The sequence below is a fragment of the Schistocerca americana genome, chromosome 9, assembly GCF_021461395.2.
Source record: "Schistocerca americana isolate TAMUIC-IGC-003095 chromosome 9, iqSchAmer2.1, whole genome shotgun sequence".
Lineage (NCBI taxonomy): Eukaryota > Metazoa > Arthropoda > Insecta > Orthoptera > Acrididae > Schistocerca > Schistocerca americana.
The window spans coordinates 135,091,204-135,105,700 of NC_060127.1; the positions used below are offsets into that span (position 1 = coordinate 135,091,204).

At 40.7% G+C, this 14,497-nt stretch overlaps 1 non-coding gene across 1 annotated transcript; it reads left to right on the forward strand.

Moving 5' to 3' along the window:
- Window positions 1–441: 441 nt before the first annotated feature.
- Window positions 442–516, forward strand: Trnat-ugu. The gene has a single exon. It is a non-coding gene; the product is annotated as a tRNA-Thr (tRNA).
- Window positions 517–14,497: the final 13,981 nt, after the last annotated feature.

A 14,497-nucleotide genomic window follows, 5' to 3' on the forward strand; every position in this document is an offset into this window, starting at 1 on the left:
ACTTTATTACTACGAACTTTATTATTATTATTATTGCTGCATTAACTTTAATAACGCAACATAAAAACCTAATTTTTACTGAGCATGTGACGCAAGTATGAGAAAACCACATTTTATTATATGCTTCCATAAAGTCTCTGCTTCGCCTACGAACTCAGACAACGTGAAGTATATATAGGTTGTAAACGATTATTGTTTACAGCGTAGCATAGCTATGTAGTGGAAGTCGAAACGAAGAATTTTATTCAATGAAATGATAATTAAATGGACACCCTAGCTGCAAACAGGCGTTGATGTACTTCATTGGGGACATGTTGAAAATGTGTGCCCCGACCGGGACTCGAACCCGGGATCTCCTGCTTACATGGCAGACGCTCTATTTATCTCAGCCACTGCGGAAGCGTGCAAGGGATAAGTCCCTGCAGACGCACTATCCTCTGTGCCCGCGGTGGCTCAGATGGATAGAGCGTCTGCCATGTAAGCAGGAGATCCTGGGTTCGAGTCCCGGTCGGGGCACAATTTTCAACATGTCCCCAATGAAGTACATCAACGCCTGTTTGCAGCTAGGGTGTCCATTTAATTATCATTTCATTTCTAGCAAAGCTGCATGGTCATCCACGGTAACTGTTCTTTCGGGAACAGATACTACCGTCATATATAGTTAAAATATGGCTTCCCGGCCATTTACCTTCTTGTGCGAACGCACACGCTATGCCCGAACTCGTACGGGACTTGGTAGATTAATCTGCCACGACTAATGAGTATGATGGGCAAACATCTATTAGGCGCACTACGAATGTAGTCGTGTGGACATGTTGGGAATGTGGATCTCACGGGAAGCGTGCAAGGGATAAGTCCCTGCAGACGCACTATCCTCTGTGCCCGCGGTGGCTCAGATGGATAGAGCGTCTGCCATGTAAGCAGGAGATCTTGGGTTCGAGTCCCGGTCGGGGCACACATTTTCAACATGTCCCCAATGAAGTACATCAACGCCTGTTTGCAGCTAGGGTGTCCATTTAATTATCATTTCATTTCTAGCAAAGCTGCATGGTCATCCACGGTAACTGTTCTTTCGGGAACAGATACTACCATCATATATAAATTTATTCAAGACACTTGTGGTCTATTAAGTTGGGAAACAGCCACCAGCAGGTTTACAAGACTACATATCGCGTGAGATTTTCATGTTCTCTTCTCCAGCTCTCTACACATCGTCATCGATTGTTTCGCAATTGTTGCTTGCATTAACTTGTTATTTCTTCACTGCCTAATTATTACATGTTTGTTGTATCTGGACGTAACGGGCAACACATCGTCCGTAATTGGCGAGCAGTCTGTACTAGGGGCCCGTTTTCCGTGCGCCACCCTATATTATTTCCCTGCGATCAGCCACACAAGGCTACGGTTGGCTAAACGAGAGGTTCTGCAGAATCACAGAAATTACTTCTAAAAGTGTGTAAGAATTCTGTAATGAATAAAAACTCTATACTCCAGGGGGGAGGCAAGTGCCCCCTCTTGGCGCCCTCCACCTTCAATCACCTACACTACTTGTTTTCAGTTTTTCATAAGAACCATATACTAAGCACAAATGAACGGTGAACGAATAAAAATGAACGGTTCCAAAAAAAGAACGATCAGCAGTGAACTAGTTCCCAAGGATGAACGAGTTGGCCCATTTTTAGGCCAAACAGATGGAAGTCGGAACGTGCTTCATGTTGGATCAGCCAACAGAGACCTCCAGCTGAGCAGCGAGGTGTTTAATTGTAATCCGGCGATCACCTCGAAGAGAGTGTCCGCACGTTCCAACATCGCAGGTCTCACGGCTGTGTGCAGCCGGCCTGTGTGCCAGAGATTGGACAGGCTTCCACGCGATGATGACAGGTGTCTCGCCCAACGACTCACCAGGTTTTTATTCACCGCTAGATCTCCGTGGACATTCTGCAAGTGCCTAAGAACATGTGTAATATAGACTCAATGGCTTTCGGCTCTGTTACAGACGCCGTTCAGATGGTTCCGTATAGCGCCGCCACCTATCGGAACTGCCTGAAACTATATAGACTGCAGCGGGAACATTTCACGATGTCCTACAAGAAACACTGATTTTTGGAACCGAAAATGGCCGAGAACAAACTGAGTTAAGTTACTTATTGAACATCCCTCGTATTATATAACGTAAACTACAGAAAATTTGTTTTAGAAACTTTCGGCATATGCATATGTACAGTGGTACCGTCTATAAACAGATTTTCTAGACTGTACCACTGGTATTATAAATTGCACCATTAAAATATTTCTCAACTTCGCAAGAAACAGAGAAATTCGGTGACTACCACAAATATTTATCTTAATTTGAACCCTGCATTACTAAACTCTCTAAAATTTACAATTGCAGTTGGTAACAAATCACGCTTCCTGCTCACCTGCTATTGTCAGTTCAGGTTGTAAACAGGGAAGTTTGTACTTAGTTTGTGTAAGATACCATTGGAGACCTTATAATTATATGAGGGTTGCCCAGACAGTAACATACCGTTTTTTTTCTTCAACAGTTCTTTATTGGACATAATGAGAATTACACACACGAAAGAATGATGTCTTATCTACACACCCTATTTTTCCACGTGATCTCCATCCCGTTCTATGGTCTTCCTCCAGCGCGAAACAAGTGTATGCCTTGTCGCTACCAATCCTTGCCCTGGTGCGGAGCCAGTGCTTCACTGTGCGAATCACCTCCTCATCGTCCTCAAAATGTCTTATACAAATGGCATCCTTTAAATCGTCTGTCGTCGCGAATGACAATATCAGCTCGCTGCAACATGTCAGGTGTGACAGCCGTGGATGGTCTCCCCGACCGCTGCAAATCGTGGAACTCCGCCGGATCGCCCAGTGACTAACTACTTCTGTCGAGAGCAGATGCTCTATAGACTTTCCACAGGCGTTTATGAATGTTCCCCACAGTTTCTTTCTCTACAGTGAGAAATTCAACGACGGCACCTTGTTTGTAACCTACATCAGCTACAGACGCCATTTTGAAATTGCCCTGAAGCTACGCTATCTATCGGAAGTGACGGAAACTTAGCACGCTCACCCAGGAGACTTCAAATAATACATACGTAAAGTTTCGCATTCGTAGCATTGTTTTCGACTGACAAAAAAAATGCCGTACTTTACTTTCTGGGTAACCCTCGTAATTAACTAGTGTATAAAATATAGATTATGACTTCTTTTGGATAAAATTGTAGTAAAATTTACGGTGGTTTAGTAATGATATAACATTTTCGCCCTTCGCTGTTCTTGGTTTAAAGACTTAAGCAAACAAATCTGAACCCTTAATTCATGTTCACTATCTCAATTATTAGGCAACCTTTAGACCTTAGCTGTTTCAATATTAGGTACCCATTCAGGTATGCAGGTATCTCAATAAAGTACTTTTTGCTCTGCAGTTGTTTTCGCATAGCAGGTACAGAGCCGTACACTGCATTTGAGGAATTTAATCATATACAGGGTGGTGCACTTAAAAATAGCCCATCTCCCCTTTGAAAACCAATAAAATATCGAGATCTGAAATAGAGTAAACAACAACAGACAGTGTTATGCAAAAATCGATTGTTAGCATTCTTCTATCAGCATTTCAGTTTATTGCATCAGTGAAGTTAGACGGTTCTCCTTGCATTCTGCAAAATGACAATCTCGATAAAAGAAAGAATTAAAATTTGGGAGCATGTGTGAAAACAGGTTCGATTACAGAAACTCGTGAAATTTTCGGTATCAAGTGTGCGGACTGACGACCATCAGCAAAGAGAGCAATACGGATTCTATATGAAAACTGCCACACTACGCATCTGTGCAAAATGCGACAAAGAACTCCTTCAGTTCGGACACCAGAAGTTATTGCAGACATTCGCTCAAGAATTATTCGGAGCCCAAGGAAATTTAAACGTAAACTGGCCAAACAGGTGCATGTAAATATTAGAAGTCGCCAGCAGACATTAATCTGAAGCCATATCGTGTGCGGTTGTGCAGCAGTTATTGGACGATGGCAGTTAGAAACGTGTAGATTACTGCACGTGGCTTTTGAGCAACATCAACGGTACTTTGTTAGACCCTTTCCATTGGGCAATTTTTCTGGTCATCTGAATTCTCAGAGCACGAGGCATTACGCAACGGGGAACTCTGACATCGTGTGTCAGCAACCAATCCATGATAAAAAAAAGTCTGCGCCCGCTGCGGTGTAACAGGAACGCACATCATTGGACCGATATTTTTTGACACCACCATCAACACGGTTGCATATATGCAAATTTGTGATATATTTCGTACTCAGCTAACTGAATATGAAAGACAATACTGCTTCTTCCACCAAGATGCGGCAAGATATATTTGGAATGAGTCCATGATGTCTTCACTGAGAAACCAACTGTCAACAAATATTTATGGCCACCATGTTTGCCGGATCTAACAACATGTGATTTTTTTCCTGTAGGGACACTTCAAGAGCAAGCAAGGACTATGAAACAAGAACTGAAAGACAGCATTAGCCGTGAAGTTGACGCCATCCATATCCGAACTTTACCCCGAGTGTATCTGAATACACTTACACAGTTGTCTATTGACGTTGTAGGGGGTCACTTTCAACGTATTCTATAAATTTATTTTTCACAGTATTTTTCACTGTAAATAAATGGTAAGTCCATTTCAGCTCCTCATTTCTGTAATTTCACTGCACTTCTATTATCCTTACATCGGCTACTTTTATTTGCACCACACACACACGTTATATGGTGAAGAAAAATTATATATGTATGGTGAAGAAAACTTCACACACTCGGTATATATATATATATATATATATATATATATATATATGGTGCAGAAAAATTATATATGTATGGTGAAGAAAAATTCACACACACACACACACACACACACACACACACATATATATATATATATATATATATATATATATATATATATATACCGAGTGTGTGAAGTTTTCTTCACCATACATATATAATTTTTCTTCACCATATATATATATATATATATATATATATATATATATATATATATGTGTGTGTGTGTGTGTGTGTGTGTGTGTGTAGCATATATAGATACAGCATGTACATACATATATATAGCAGGTACATAGCCGGCGGCGGCTTGGCCAGCGCGGCTGCGCCGAGTGGCCACCATTGCTGCTGTCTCCTGACGGAGATACGTACCACACACGTGATAACAGATTATTGATTATTTCCTATCTCTAACGTCAATTTACTGCCCGAAATATGCACAGGACGAAATTTTGTGACACACAATTTTATATTGCTAGTATGTGAGGAATCGCGCCGCGAAGTCCGAGTGTGCGAATTTTTCTTCACCATATATATATATATATATATATATATATATATATATATATATATATATATGCGTGTTCTTTTCCTTTCTAATTCCTGTGTCTCTTCCTGACTTTGTAGTCTAGGGGTTCGTTTCGTTTGTTTAGACAATTTTTTTGAATTGTCCTTACTTGATACTGGGTGATCAGATCGGTCGCTGAATGCTGGGTTGTTGGGGTTTGTGTACGCCTCTACTAGCATGTCACTACCTCCTGGTGACACTGGAACATAATCGGAATTGGAACCTAGTGGTACCTCTGGATGTATAACAGGCATAGTAATTTATTTTCCAGGTGTCTTGTTACCGTCTAAGGTCTGGGTATTAGTCTCTCCTGGAGAGGCCTGATTCGACCATTTTGGCAGGGTAACCGTTGAACTCTGTTTGTCAATACGCTTCGTGCAGTTGAATCCTGATTTCCCTCATTTTCTCCCTGACGTGATATGTAAGGGCCCTGCCCATTCCAATTTTCCTGTGATGGGGCTAACAATATATATATATATATATATATATATATATATATATATATATATATATATATATATATATATATATTATCATCATAAGCGTTCTCTTCCTGAATGAAATAAAACCAACTTTTAGACACCTGAGTGACCCTGTTTTGCTTAGTAAATGTCGTCATGGGGACACTCAGAATACAAATTAAGGTTTCAGCCATTGCGTATGGGAAAGATAAACCAAGAATGTTTTTGTAAAACTATATACATTAAAAGTTGGTGTACTAGATGCAGTGATGTGTTTCAATGATGGACTGATTGGAAATCCTGAGAAATTTAGGCATAAAATGTGGCTCTAATATGGAAGATCAATTGCTTGTGTGTGACAGACAACGGGTACATAAAGCTTAAAGATTGGCTCTTCAAGTTACCAAAGGAGCAAGAAGTGCTAAAAGGAATGCGAAGAGGAAGCTTGAGGACGAAGAAATGCTGCAGGATGGAGACTATGCTTCTCGAATATTCTGAGGTACAGTTTAATTGGACTCATGTCTTCACTCGCAATTTCCCACAAGTCGTATTTTTCAGAATTCAGGTACAAATATTTCCTAAAGTTTATTAAGAATTGCTCTAATTTTTTCTGTAACTTGCAATAGAACATATTTATGTAGTAGACCTACGCTTTATTGCAGACTGAACTAAATTATGGAAAAATGACATTTTTCTAGGAAAAAATTATAAAAATTAAAATGTAAGATGTAATATTTTTTTATCCTTGTAATATACATGATAGGTAGAATTAAATAGGTCTGCTACCTCAGCCATCATGTCATGCATATCCAGTAAAAATTTGGTCTCCTTCAAGGTTATAAAATTGGATTAAATGATCCCTCATTTTGAGGAAGCACTTTGGAAAAAAATATTTCATTAATTTCCTTATAATTTTTTAATAATCCTGAGCAGGTTCAAAAATATTCAAAATACTTCAGATGTGTTTAGAAAGTGTGCTGCATTACCTGATATTAACAAAAAATCTCTAAGACATATACATCATAAACACTGCCTGAAAGAAATAATACTGAGCAAGGAAAAGTACCCTGTATCCTTAATGTAGAACATATAGGTGCCAACCTAGATTATATCCGAAAGTCCTTTGTCGATCAGAGCTGTATAAGACTTCCACCACCACAAACCAACACTAGAACCGTCTATGACTATATTACCAGAAATCGTCTTCACAATCCAATTCAGGTACAATATCCTGCTGAAAACTGGGTGAACATTTGGAAAAAATATCAATGCAGTAAAATTCCACCAACTAGAGTCAGTGCCGTATGGTATGGCGTTATAAACAAAACGATACCCACATTGGAACTATTATGGTATATCAAATTGAGACATCTCCATATTGCGACGAATGTCAGCTTGTAGAAACTGTAGCTCACGTATTCTTATGTGGAAATAAAATCACAATTTGGAACTGGACTATGAAGAAATTAACACTTGTCAACATAACCACAGAAAGCCACATACCGATAACTGAAGCTTTGCAACCCGACTAAAAATGTTACCCATCCGTAAAGAATAACAGTTATTCATGGCTTCTGGGACAGTTTGTGTTTTATGTGTTAACAAACAAAACTTCGAACTTAGAAGCATACATGTTTTATATTGCAAAAGAACATTTTAACTTGAAGAAGTATAACAAAAATAAGGACTGGTTTCAAAATTTTTATCTATTGCTTTATGTGCACACAAACAGGGGGACAGTTTTATTGATTAGAAGCAGAATACTTATTCTTTGTTTTCTATTATTCCTGGAACCTTTTTTTGTTGGTTCTAAAATGAGACTGTTCTAATTTGGCAAAACCACCCCGACTCTGAATTTACTTTCATTTGGTGAAAAATATATGGCTTCCTTACAGACATCATATGTCTCCAGTGCAGAATAACTTAAATTGTGAAATGTTTTTGAATGAATGTTTGTTATGGATTTTTCCGTCACCTTTCTGCCAGTTATGAGTTATGTCCTACAAAATGCTCTGTTATATGGCCATTTTTTCCGGATGTGTTTCGTGATTTCCGAAGATGTGGTTATGCATAATTCTAAGAGGACAGTTTAAATATTCATATGCTTGCTTGTCACAAATATTTGGCTGTTTATTTCCAGATATGTCACCCATTCCGAGTGTTTGCTACTTCTAAAAACAAAAAAAAATAATAAAACATAGAAAATAGCTCAGTCGGATAGAGCATCTGTCATGTAATCAGGAGGAAATAAGTCAGCCATGGAGGAGGTCGTGGGTTCGGTTCTAGGACGACGCTTATTTTTCTTTATTTACTGAAAGTAGTCTGGGTTTTATGGCGTCTGGCGTTGTATTGGATTGCAGTTGCGTACTACGAACATAGGAATGTAAATACAATCGCTTTTAAAGAAACATTTTACACATCATGGATGAGAATTGTTTCAAATCACTGCATCTACTACATTCCAAACTTTTTTTGAGTGTACTCTCCCCCAATGGTCCCGTCAATTAATACGAACTATTATTCTGTCACGTTCAGATCCTTTACATTCTAGAGCCTTGACCCTATATTAAAATCTCACGTTTTTATATAATAAAAAGTGAATGTCATACAAAATCGTAAGATTCTTAAGTTATTATTTTTTACATATTTTATTCTCACATTAAAATATCATTTAATGAATTAACAAACAATAAGAGGGTAATGTTGCATAAAAAGGCTAACATAATAATTTAAGTTTGTTAGGATTACATAGGCCTACCTTAGTGTTCATAGCCTAGCAATAGTCTGCTTTTCACCTCACTAGTGTGTATTGCGGTAGTAAAATATTATTTTATACAAGAACCCATTGAGATCCCATCTTGAAATTTTGCATACATGTAGTCAGTTAGACTGGACAACACATATAATTTTTATAAAGAAATCCGAGGGTACATATTTTGTAAATTTGAAAAAATGTGTTTTTGGAATAGTTTAAGATTTTCAGTTTTAGATAGCATAGTCGTGTTACATATCAAATTGAAGGGAATTTTTAGAGGAAAGCAATGGTGCAAGTTTGAGCTCTCTAGGTTGTATAGTTTTTGATCTACAGCATTTTAAAACAATCATCGATTGATCAAAAACAGATTTTTTTTATTTTTAAACCCTTGAAACTCAAAAACCAAAGGTCAGAAAAATTTGAAATCTCAAATTTAAACTAGTGTTAGTGGGTACATTACAAGAAAAAATCATCATCCCAATCTGAGAGGTCATGGTTCAAATCATGTAGTACAATTGGTTGATTTGACATGGAATGACCCTACTGCCTCTAAGTGCGACGATTCTGGTGGGCGTCTGTGCTGTGTGGACGTCCAGAGCCTCGTTTACGGGTGTGAGAATGTTCACGTGACCACTGATACCAGCACCGTTGCACAACTGACACGGCACGTCCAACTTGTGTGGAAATTCTCCGAAAGGATCATCCTGTCACCCGTAAGGCCACAATCTGACCTCTTCCAAACTCGCTCAGTTGGCTACAGGAAGCAGGAATGCGCCTCCAAGGCATGCCTGCCTGCTTGTTTCACACGTCTGCATCACACTGAGACTTTTGGCTGTCAGCATTCCCTGTTAAAGTGAAAGCCTTCTACTTAGACTTTAATAATAAAATGGGAAGGTACTGTTAATCAGAACTTAGGGAGAAGTTGTGATCTAAATGAGAATAGATTTGCGGGCCGGAGTGGCCGAGCGGTTCTAGGTGCTACAGTCTGGAACCACGCTACCGCTACGGTCGCAGGTTCGAATCCAGCCTCGGGCATGGATGTGTGTGATGTCCTTAGGTTAGTTAGGTTTAAGTAGTTCTAAGTTGTAGGTGACTGATGACCTCAGAAGTTGAGTCCCATAGTGCTCAGAGCCATTTGAACCATTTGACAATAGATTTATTCATCCTCAACATCACAAGACAACAAAAATGACTAAAGAAACGTCACAAAAACATGTTTATTTGACAAATGCTGTCGCTAACATGGGGTTTATGGTGGACAAAGTGATCAGCTTGGGATCGACATAAGACACAAACCGGAACACTAATCGCTTCATCTGATTTCATACATGTGAATCCAGGTTATGGCACAAAAACTACGCCACCATCAAGCATCTAAAAAGAAAAATATGGTTCGAAAGAACAGTGTTCTGAGAAACGCATATTGGAGTCCTACGCCATAGCAACGAATACCTTATCCTCCTGCTGGTCAAGGTGGCACACCATGAAGCGTTCAGTGACTGAAGTCATGGACGGCCGCAATCTGTTATTAATGGCCGACCAGTGTGGCCGAGCGGTTCTAGGCGCTTCAGTCTGGAACCGCGCGACCGCTACGGTCGCAGGTTCGAATCCTGCCTCGGGCATGGATGTGTGTGATGTCCTTAGGTTAGTTAGGTTTAAGTAGTTCTAAGTTCTAGGGGACTGATGACCTCAGATGTTAAGTCCCATAGTTATCAGAGCCTTTTTTTGTTATTAATGGCGCGCGCCCGAAAACTGCAAGTACGCGGTCTCGTGTTGCGTTAATTCGGAACGTAGGCACTTTCCTATGAGCTTCTGAAACCCCGGAGGATTCCAGTGTGCACATGGAGCCGTTTGCTGGTCTGCCAAATCAATTTGACTAGGTGCCACAACTATGCGAGATGTAATACGTCAAATGTTTAGATGGCCAACTCAAGACAAATAATTACACCCACGCATCACTCATTGTGTGCGTGATGCTAGAAGCAGTACCTCTGACATCTCAGAAGGTGACTGCTACAGGCTCTAAGTGACATACTAGCAAAGGACACAAGTCTCACCATTTAGGTAGAGACCTACAGTTCTTTACTGGCGATGCGCCAGTACAAGAGTGATCTCTTCTCTTTCTGTCCGCTTCCTCTTCAGCTCGGTAGCAAAAGCCCATTTACATCTTAGACTTCCCCCACTTTAGCACAAGCCAATAACGAGCTGGAGAGCGGCATTCGAAGCTGGGAGAGCACCCTTTGCTCTGCATACACCGATTTGACCAATCAGAGACTTTAAGGTTAAGTAGAAAAGAAGGAAAAAGATTCAGCTTCATGGCCTCTTTCCCACACGTATACGCTGTGCCTTTTGCTAACAGCATGAGCAGAATGGAACCACACCCCTCCATAAAAAGCTTGTTATCTCCCCTCTTGAATCCATTCCAAAGTCTCCAAAGAACGGCCATAAACTCGCTAAAAAATGGTTCAAATGACTCTGAGCACTATGGGACTCAACTGCTGTGGTCATAAGTCCCCTAGAACTTAGAACTACTTAAACCTAACTAACCTAAGGACATCACACACATTCATGCCCGAGGCAGGATTCGAACCTGCGACCGTAGCGGTCGTGCGGTTCCAGTCTGAAACGCCTTTAACCGCGCGGCCACTCCGGCCGGCAAACTAGCTAAAAGCCCCGTGCTTTCACAAATATGTTTTGTAACAGAGTCTTGACATCTGGGCGCTGTGTCCTGTCCCACGTAAATTCGCAGACTGCTCAGAGTTGTTTTGTCGGCTTCCTGCCTAACAAGGGCCCATCCTCTGCTTTATTGCCAGTCTACAATGCGCTGCTCATTGCAGTGGCGACTTCTCGGTGCTAGTCAATCCACCTTGTAATGGTACTTTAATTACGTAACCATTACGGCACCTCAACTCAACCTCTCGATACCAGCAATATTCTACTGTGTTTCTGTAAAGTAGTTGACTTGTTTCTGAGACAACATTCAGATTTGATTTCATTAATGTAGAGGTACTTTTATACATCGATATGTTTATATTGCAATGATATTATTCTTATGTGTATTCTTTCTTTTGTCACTATGATCTTTGACGTATTTGGGCGCCTAAGCGATTATTAGAGGGTCGGACCTTGAAAAAGTCAAGTCTTGGACGTCATGTTGAAAAGAGGCATATTGTAGTCAGCTTATAAAATGTGAACTTTAACAGTGAGGAAGATGTTTTCAAGTATGTTTTGTATTGTGAAGTGATGCTTTGTGTGTTGCGAGACATTGCAACAAATGCAATAAAAAGGAAGTGTAACTTAAATTCGGAGTGCTGATTATTTTTTTACATCACCATTGTGCTAACTTTCAAAAGTTTAATCTTCAAGAATGGTTTGCGAAACACATCTATAAAACTTTTGAATATCGCATAATAAAACCTAGGCCTCTTTGCATCCGAGCTTGGAATCATCACCACCTAGATTTTCGACGATTGAGCCATGATTTTACAACAAGACCAGCGTGGGAAACACGAAAAGATGAGTGCCTAGTTTATTCATTATTACATGAAATGACTTTATTAACTGTGCTCTAATGACGCCTGCCACATAATAACTTCGTTGTTGCCCGAAAATGCAGTATTTAGCAGCGTGAGCAACACCACAATCATTATAAATTTTTGACCTTTGTTGTGGTAGGGTTGTTAGAACCTGGATGCGGTTGCCTTCCGACCGGCGCCAACCAAACTACCTGCACAATGAGCCCGCGGAACTCGGCAATCTGGAAATGGCTTCATCCTGGTTGCGCAGAAAAAACGCGCTTCCCTCGGCCCACCGTCGCCGTGTTTTTACTGCAGTCGTTTAAATCGGCACCCTATTCCTTTGATCGCAGGTAAAGCTTACTGTTACTCCTTCCCTAGAGCACGCAAGCAAGACCATTAACTACTACCCTCCATTTCATCATGATGTATGAAGTCTACATCTACATCTACATCCATACTCCGCAAGCCACCTGACGGTGTGTGGCGGAGGGTACCCTGAGTACCTCTATCGGTTCTCCCTTCTATTCCAGTCTCGTATTGTTCGTGGAAAGAAGGATTGTCGGTATGCTTCTGTGTGGGCTCTAATCTCTCTGATTTTATCCTCATGGTCTCTTCGCGAGATATACGTAGGAGAGAGCAATATACTGCTTGACTCTTCGGTGAAGGTATGTTCTCGAAACTTTAACAAAAGCCCGTACCGAGCTACTGAGCGTCTCTCCTGCAGAGAGTTCCACTGGAGTTTATCTATTATCTCCGTAACGCTTTCGCGACTACTAAATGATCCTGTAACGAAGCGTGCTGCTCTCCGTTGGATCTTCTCTATCTCTTCCATCAACTCTATCTGGTACGGATCCCACACTGCTGAGCAGTATTCAAGCAGTGGGCGAACAAGCGTACTGTAACCTACTTCCTTTGTTTTCGGATTGCATTTCCTTAGGATTCTTCCAATGAATCTGTCTGGCATTTGCTTTACCGACGATCAACTTTGTATGATCATTCCATTTTAAATCACTCCTAATGCGTACTCCCAGATAATTTATGGAATTGCTGACCTGCTATTTTGTAGCTAAATGATAAGGGAACTATATTTCTATGTATTTGCAGCACTTTACACTTGTCTACATTGAGATTCAGTTGCCATTCCCTGCACCATGCGTCAATTCGCTGCAGATCCTCCTGCATTTCAGTACAATTTTCCATTGTTACAACCTCTCGATACACCACAGCATCATCCGCAAAAAGCCTCAGTGTACTTCCGATGTCATCCACAAGGTCATTTATGTATACTGTGAATAGCAACGGTCCTATGACACTCCCCTGCGGCACACCTGATATCACTCTTACTTCGGAAAACTTCTCTCGATGGACAATGACATGCTGCGTTCTGTTATCTAGGAACTCTTCAATCCATCACACAATTGGTCTGATAGCCCATATGTTCTTACTTTGTTCATTAAACGACTGTGGGGAACTGTATCGAACGCCTTGCGGATGTCAAGAAACACGGCATCTACCTGTGAACCCGTGTCTATGGCCCTCTGAGTCTCGTGGACGAATAGCGGGAGCTGGGTTTCACACGACCGTCTTTTTCGAAACCCATGCTGATTCCTACAGAGTAGATTTCTAGTCTCCATAAAAGTCATTATACTCGAACATAATACGTGTTCCAAAATTCTACAACTGATCGACGTTAGAGATATAGGTCTATAGTTGTGCACATCTGTTCGACGTCCCTTCTTGAAAACGGGTATGACCTGTGCCCTTTTCCAATCCTTTGGAACGCTACGCTCTTCTAGAGCGATCATATTCCCTAAGATCGTGAAGCGGCATAACACCGAATCAGAAGTGAGAGTGCCCTGCAGTCTCTGAAAAGGATGGACACAAGTTGCGCCCTGGTAGCTATCCCACTACGCTACCTGCTGGTGAATGATGTTGAAACCATGATCACCACATCTACTATCTCCCAGATGGCGTTTCCGTTCTGCAACCTTTCATTTCAGATGTTTAACTCATCCACTTCTGCTTGAGGAACTGAATTAGGCGTGATTCAGTACAGTTATTAGGTAACAATTCGAAAGGAAACATAATGAAACATCCATTCATTACTTAAGCAAATTTGTTTGTATTAACACTTAAACATAACGTATTCCAAAACAAAAAACAGTGTACTGTATGTAAAGAACAGTACTGATGCATTACATCAGCTGGTCATTGTGTGAAGCACCATCGTTGTTACAGACATTATACCTGCGAAGCATGTTCTGGTACACATTCTCTACCCCACCTGGCGCCCCATCAGTTTCTAGTGCAGCAGCCCGAACTCGTGCCAGAAGATCTTCTTCTGC